Raw genomic sequence first — 7,390 nt, forward strand, 5'->3', positions numbered from 1 at the left:
TGCCTCAAATCTAGACTCTACATAGTAATCTCAAAACCTAACCATAAAATCAATTAGAAACCAGAAAAAAAAACATGTTGTGAAAAATAAGCAAAAGAAAAGCCTCATCATTCATCAAATAAATGAACATTGAGACTAAAATGACATCATAAAACATGGATGAGAATTAGTTCATACAATACAATAATTACCATACTAAATGCTATCAAGAAACAGAGAAACTGGATGCTGAAAAGAATGTCAAACGGGAAAGCCACTTTTGAAAACATTTTGACAGTTTCCTAAAATATGAAATACGCAAACACCTACCGTACAGCACAGGAACTGAGCTCTTCAGGCTTGGTCTCTCAGAAATAAAATGTAACATTGACCCAAATGTCAAAACACGGAGGTTTTATAGCAGCATTATTTCCTCTAGTAAAAAAAAAAAAATGGAAATCAATTCCGGATTTATTCAGGTGAATGGGAAATGAATTATGCTACATTCTCTAATACCAAAAGGCAACTCGAGTGAATGCAATACAATATTAAGGCATAGAACAACTGGGGGAAATCTACCATAGATTTAAGGCAATCCTAAAACTTATTTATTGCAGGATTTAGAAGTTGGAGAAAAAAAATGTGTTGGTTGCCAGGATGAAACAAGTTTGGGATGGGACAAAGAGAAGTTGTGGGTTTAATTTTAAAAGGGAAGCATGATACAGACTTATTTTTGGTAAAGAAATGTATCTGTAAATATGGTATATTCACATAGGGTTGATAAAATTATATTGAACTTAATATGTGCACAAAATAATTAAAACAACTGAAGTCTGCATAAGGTACTTGTGAAATATTAAGGTCCTACTTGTCTGTCATACTATAAATATTTAAGAAACTGGAAAAAGTATTCAAGGGATTTCTCTATGTTTTTCTATAACATCATAAATGTCTATCATAACCTTAATAATATTTAATGATATCTAGAAAACAGAAGTCAATATTGAATGTTTACATTGAAAAATAGTCTGGTTCCAAGCTTGAGATGAAACATACCTTGCTAATTAGAAGGCAGTTATTTTTTTTTTTTTTTTTTTTTTTTAAATTTTATTTTATTTTATTTGAGAACATACTGTACAGAGGGGTTACAATTACATGGGCAGGATAATGCATACATTTCTTACCAAGCATTGCATCCTCCTCCTTTGTTTACCCTTCACCTCCCTTCCCAGCCTCCCCCCTCCCTCCCACCCAATCATACCCCCCCTCCCCCCCCCCCACCGACATTGTAAAGCTGGTTTTGACATGACATTTTGTAAGAAGGCAGTTATTTAGAAGACTGATATCAGGGCCAGTTCTGAAAAAAAAATTGTGAGAAACTACAAAAACAAAGAAAGGTAGATATAGTGTAATTCCCCTGTTATCTCACGTTTGTGGTAGTCATAGGTAAGAGGTTATTTCTCAAAGGATGCTTGGCCAAAAACTAAGACCTCATCTGAAAAATAATCTAAAGTGGTCAGAACGTTAGCAACTTCAAGCATGAATAGTGCCAAAGGAAAAAAAAGAAGAAAACAGAAAAGGAACAGAAAGAATAGAAAAAGAAAACTGTTTCCTCTTCATTCTTGTAGTTTTATGTCTTTGGATACAAGAATTGAGAGTATTTTGTTTTTTTTTTAGGATTCAGGCCTCTCTAATATGAAAGAATTTATTTCAAGTAATTATTTTATTATTACTGTTTATTAACTTATTATAAGGCCTTCTTGGAGATTTAACCCATGGCTTTATATACATATATACGTCTATTCCTACAACTGAGCTGCACCCAAGCTCTCTTGTTTTGGAAATTGTTGATGAATTCTTCAATATATAGCTACTCTAATTTTCATCTTATCTTTTCTTTCCCACTATTCCCACAACATATTTTAGTTTATGAGGTGAAAACTTTCCTCAATTTTATCTTCTAAACATAGAATTTTGCTTTTGAGATTACAGGGAAGTCAGTTGTTTTCATGACATCTACTAAAATTATATACAGAGATATGTATTTCTCATGTATGATTGATTCTTAGAGTTCATGGCAATAAGCAATATTTTATATGGTCATATGCACATAAATATTGAGCCATTGTGATCCTCTCCAAAGAATAGTTTCCCTTGTTCTGGCCATGTGAATACTTAGAGTACTGTTAGTTCATCGTGTCCAAATGTAATTAGTTGTCTTTTACAATTATTGGATTAAAGTGTACATTTATGGAGATATTCTAGTTATTAGAAATGAGGAAAACCATGCAAGATATATTTAATTGTATCTGGTTTATTTCACTTAATATCATTTTTTCCCAGTCTTTCTATTTCCTCAAGAATGGGGTAAAGCCATTCTTTTCAATGGAAGCACAGAATTGCATCAATACAACAGAATTGAGGATCCAGAAATGAAACCACTCTTATAGGCACAAAATCTTTGATAAGGGACCCAGAAACACAGGATGGAAGATAGACAGCCTCTTCAAAATTTGTCCTGGTAGAATTGGCTGTACACAGAAAACGGAAGTTAGATCCTATATATATCCTTGCACTAGAAGCGATTCTAAATGGATCGAAGACCTTAATGTAAGACCAGATACATTGAGAATGTTACAGGAAGGGTTAGGGAAAAGACAAGGTCTCCTTGGCACACATCAGAACTTCCACAGATCACAAACCAAAACGAATCAATTTAAGTCTGGGTAAATGGGATTACATCAAACCAAATCCATCATTTATCAGACTCAAAGGCCCTGGAGAATAAAGAGATAATATAGCACAGATTTATTAGGGAGCAAAACTACAGATGAGAGCCTCATCCAATGGTAAATCCTTACTCCCTTTTCTAACTAGGTTATTTATAGTGGCTTGACACTTGTGGGGATTAGAAAGAAAACAACTAAAGCTAAGACATAGACAGCATATGAAATGAGTTATACCTGGAGGAAAGTAGGGATTAAGGCAGGGTGTAGGGGGGTCTAGTTCAATGTTTTGGCTTGCTACCAGCTAAGTAAGGTATACCTGCACAAGGGAAGGTGGGGGGGGGGGGGTTAAAGCAGAAGGGGTTATTAACAAAAGCTCTGGTCTGAAGCTTCAAAATTAGGATACCTGTCTATGTGAACCAAACAGCCTCTAAAATGAGGTTATTTATAAATTAACAAGCAAGATTTTAGATTTTTGCTGAGTGGGATGTTGCATAGTCACAGGCAATGTCTGCTAGGAAAGGTAATCTAATCTACTCTTTCACGAGTTACCCAGTAGCCAGGTTTCAACACAATGACTACAATGAGATTGTACAAATGAAACTATGATTTTCCCTCTCATAAATCAAAGTTCTGTCAAATGATTTCTGTCTTCCAGATGTTTACACAACATTTCTCATGATCTTTTCTACTATTTTGTCTGCATTATTGATGTTCATAGTACATTTTGATTGTTGTGTTGTGTATATATGCCATTTGTAGGGCTTAAACTCAATGATTAGTGGTCTACCTTGAATTTTTTGCTCATGGCTGATGACACTCTATTCTTTGAGCCACATCACCTTCTCCTTCTTGCTGGATAATTGGAGATAACTTTTCACATTTTTGTCTGTTTAGACTGAAATTGAACCAAAATAGTCAAGCTTTAGAGGCCCGAGTTTCTAGGACTTTGCACATGAACAGCTAACAACAAGCTTTGCTTTACTGTTATTTTAATTAAGTGGTAGAAGAAAGTGGAAGTATATTTGGGTTAAGTGTGCAATTTTCAAATACGTTTGAATCAAGTTGATATAAAGTAACTGTTATCAATTTTAATTCTTAAATTAATGAATATTACACATTCCCAAAGAAATATAATTGAAAACAAAAGGCACAATTGTTTTCCTAAAACAAGTAATGGAACCATGAATTTCTTCGACTTTATAATGCATGTTTTATCTAATTTTAATTAGCAGACTTCCATGAATAAAATAAATATATTAATTGAATACTACAAGAAGCAAAGTGATTATAGTTAAGAATAGGTATTTCATCACCACCAACAGACAAGGTTTTGAGGAGTCTCACTAAAAAGAAATGTTGCATACAGAAATTAAGGGATATGAGATAGCTTGATCATTACACAACATATAAAAGTATGGGATTACAACTCAATACTTCATAAATGTGTAAAAAAAATATGTAGCTGGTGCCAGTGGTTCCTTCTTGTAATCCTTGCTACTAAGGAGTCTGAGAGCTGAGAATCATGGTTCAAGCCAGCCTAGGCAGGAAAGTCCGTGAGACTCATAGCTCCAATGAGCCACCAGAAAACTGGCAGTGGATCAAGTGGTAGAGCACTAGCTTTGAGATGAAGAGCTGAGGGAGAGCCTCCAGGCCCAGATTTCAAGCCCCCATGAGTGATAAAAATTAAAGATAAACACACAAATAAACAAATATTTTGACGTAAATGTTAAAATATATATTCTAATTTTTTTAAATCCTTACTAGATATGCTAGTTTATATAAATGTAAAGACGTGTTTTCTGGTTTTAGTTGTCATTGAATCAATTGGATAAATGACACTTTTCTCACATAATTCATATTTATATGTTTATATACTTATATGCCAAAAGTATAATTAATTGATAAGTGATAAGCAGTGCTGTTTTATGTATATCATACATGTGTACAAAGCCGGTGGCAACTTTTTCTTATTTTCAGAAACCATGATATGTAATGTCCCTGCAGTTGTATCAGGAAAAGACTGTAATTCCCTTAGTTTGCTATACAAAATCTGCTGTAACAAATTTCTACAAGTTACGTGGCCTGTATAATCCATATTTATCATTTTAGAGTTCTAAAGGACAGAAATCTAAAAGATATCTCACTAGATTTAAATCGAGCCACTGACATAGCTGAAATATTTTCAGGTGATTTTAGTGGAAAAGACTTTTACTTCCTGTTCTGCTTTCAAGAAACTTCAGAATCTGGGTTGTTGTCTTTTCCTTTATCTTCTAATTTAGCCTTTTTACATCTTTCTGATTATTCTTACCTAATCATGTCCCATTCCAACTACAGCAGGAACTGTTAAATACCCATTTGAGTATGCTTCCCTATCTGATAATTATTCAAATTTGTGTTCCTTGGATAATGAAAGGTCATTTTTTACAAAGACACACACAAACACACACACACACACACACACACACACACACACACGCACACACACACACACATGTATATATACTGCACATCTACATTTGAAGGATTAGATATTTGGGGATGATAGATATGTTGGGAAGGCATTTTGCTGCCTACAATGTGTGTAGCATTCTTTCTATTATAACCTGTTATTCTTTCATTAAATTTGAACAACATATTTCTTCAATGAAATAAAACTAGAACAAAAATTAGTCCCTGAAAGCAATTAATCCTGATTTAAATGTTGTCATGTACTAAAAACCCAAAAGCCCAGAGAGCAGCTCCTGAAGCTGTCCTGGCACTATCAATTGTTACACATTCTGCTTCAAATCTTCTCTTTTCAAGAGCATTTGGCTGCTATTATTTTGGAATTATGGTTAATATTTATTTGACTGCTATTTTTAAATAGCAAGATTGGGTGGTGCCACCCAATCCTGGTTCTCTTTTTCTAACTTTTTTGTGTCTTATCTATTTCTGAAAGAAACACAACTATTTGAATGACCTTAACTGCTTATTGAAGAATAAGTGTGGAGAGGAAAAGAAGAAAAAGGATGTCTCTGTGTGTATGTTATGTTAAAAATGTACCTATAAAACTAGAAGTCAAGCAGTACTAAGGTGGAATGAACCTTACTTATTAACTATTTCCTGATTACTGGATTCACTTGCAAAAGAATACTTTCCTCTGTGTGGAAGCACTTAGTGGCATATTTGATTATATATTCAAGGATTACAAACCTTCTTGATTTCCTGTAGGAGGGCCATACCACTATATCAAATAAGCTTCACATTAAAGCCAAAATGGTGCTGTCCCAGGGACAATGAGATGAACTAAATCGAGCTATAGCAGATTATCTTCTTTCAAATGGCTATGAAGAGGCATATTCGGTTTTTTAAAAGGAAGCTGAATTAGATATGAATGAAGAATTAGATACAAAGAGTGTTGGCCTTTTGAGAAAAAAATGGACATCTGTTATTATATTACAAAAAAAGGTTATGGAATTAGAATCAAATCTAAATGAAGCAACAGAAGTATTTATGTCAAGTGGTCCTCTTGGTCAGAAACGAGATCCAAAAGAATGGATTCCCCATCCACCAGAGAAATATGCATTGAGTGGTCACTGGAGTCATTTTCCATGCTGTGTTCAGTGTCATGGTCTCTGCTTCAGAGGATGGTATAATTATGGTGTGGGATTGTGAGACTGGAGATTCTGAATGAACTCTTAAGGGACATACAGATTCTTTACAGGATATTTCCTTTGACCACAGTGACAAGCTTCTGGCTTCCTGTTCTGCAGATATGACCATTAAACTATGGGATTTTCAGGGATTTGAATGCATCAGAACCATGCATGGCCATGACCACAATGTCTCTTCAGTAGCCATCATGCCTAATGGAGATCATATAGTGTCTGCTTCACGGGATAAAACTATGAAAATGTGGGAAGTGCAAACTGGCTACTGTGTGAAGACATTTACAGGACACAGAGAATGGGTGGGTATGGTATGGCCAAATCAGGATGGCACTCTGATAGCTAGCTGTTTCAATGACCAGACTGGTCGTGTGTGGGTCGTAGCAACAAAGGAGTGCAAAGCAGAGCTCTGAGAACATGAGCATGTGGTGAAATGAATTTCCTAGACTCCAGAAAGTTCATATTCTTCCATCTCTGAAGCAACAGGATCTGAGACTAAAAAAAGTGGCAATCCTGGACCATTCTTGCTACCTGGATCCAGAGACAAAACTATTAAGATGTGGGATGTCAGTACTGGCATGTGCCTTATGACTCTTTGGGTCATGATAACTGGGTACGTGGAGTTCTGTTCCATTCTAGGGGAAATTTTATTTTGAGTTGTGCTGATGACAAGACCCTACCTGTATGGGATTACAAGAATAAGCGATGGATGAAAACTCTCATTGCGCATCAACACTTTGTTACCTCTTGGATTTCCACAAGACGGCCTTCTATGTGGTGACTGGCAGTGTAGATCAAACAGTAAAGGTGTGGTAGTGCCGTTGATTGAGTCTTATTTGGCCCCTCCTCCCTTTTCCCTCTGGATGCACTCTGAGGATACCATCGTCCCACATTGAGCTCTGTTTAAATAAATATTGTCCTTTCATGTAAAAAATGTACATATAACTAGTTATCTTAAAATAATCTATTTTTAATTATGCTTAGATTTTGACAAAATTTAGCCTCTCAACAAGCAATGTTAATGCAGTCTTATTT

At 35.0% G+C, this 7,390-nt stretch overlaps 1 pseudogene; it reads left to right on the forward strand.

Annotated features, from left to right (window-relative positions):
• The first annotated feature begins 5,963 nt into the window (after positions 1-5,963).
• Positions 5,964-7,180, forward strand: LOC122125999 (annotated as a pseudogene).
• Positions 7,181-7,390: the final 210 nt, after the last annotated feature.

Source organism: Dipodomys spectabilis, unplaced genomic scaffold (assembly GCF_019054845.1).
Source record: "Dipodomys spectabilis isolate Male_0828 unplaced genomic scaffold, ASM1905484v1 ptg000270l, whole genome shotgun sequence".
NCBI lineage: Eukaryota > Metazoa > Chordata > Mammalia > Rodentia > Heteromyidae > Dipodomys > Dipodomys spectabilis.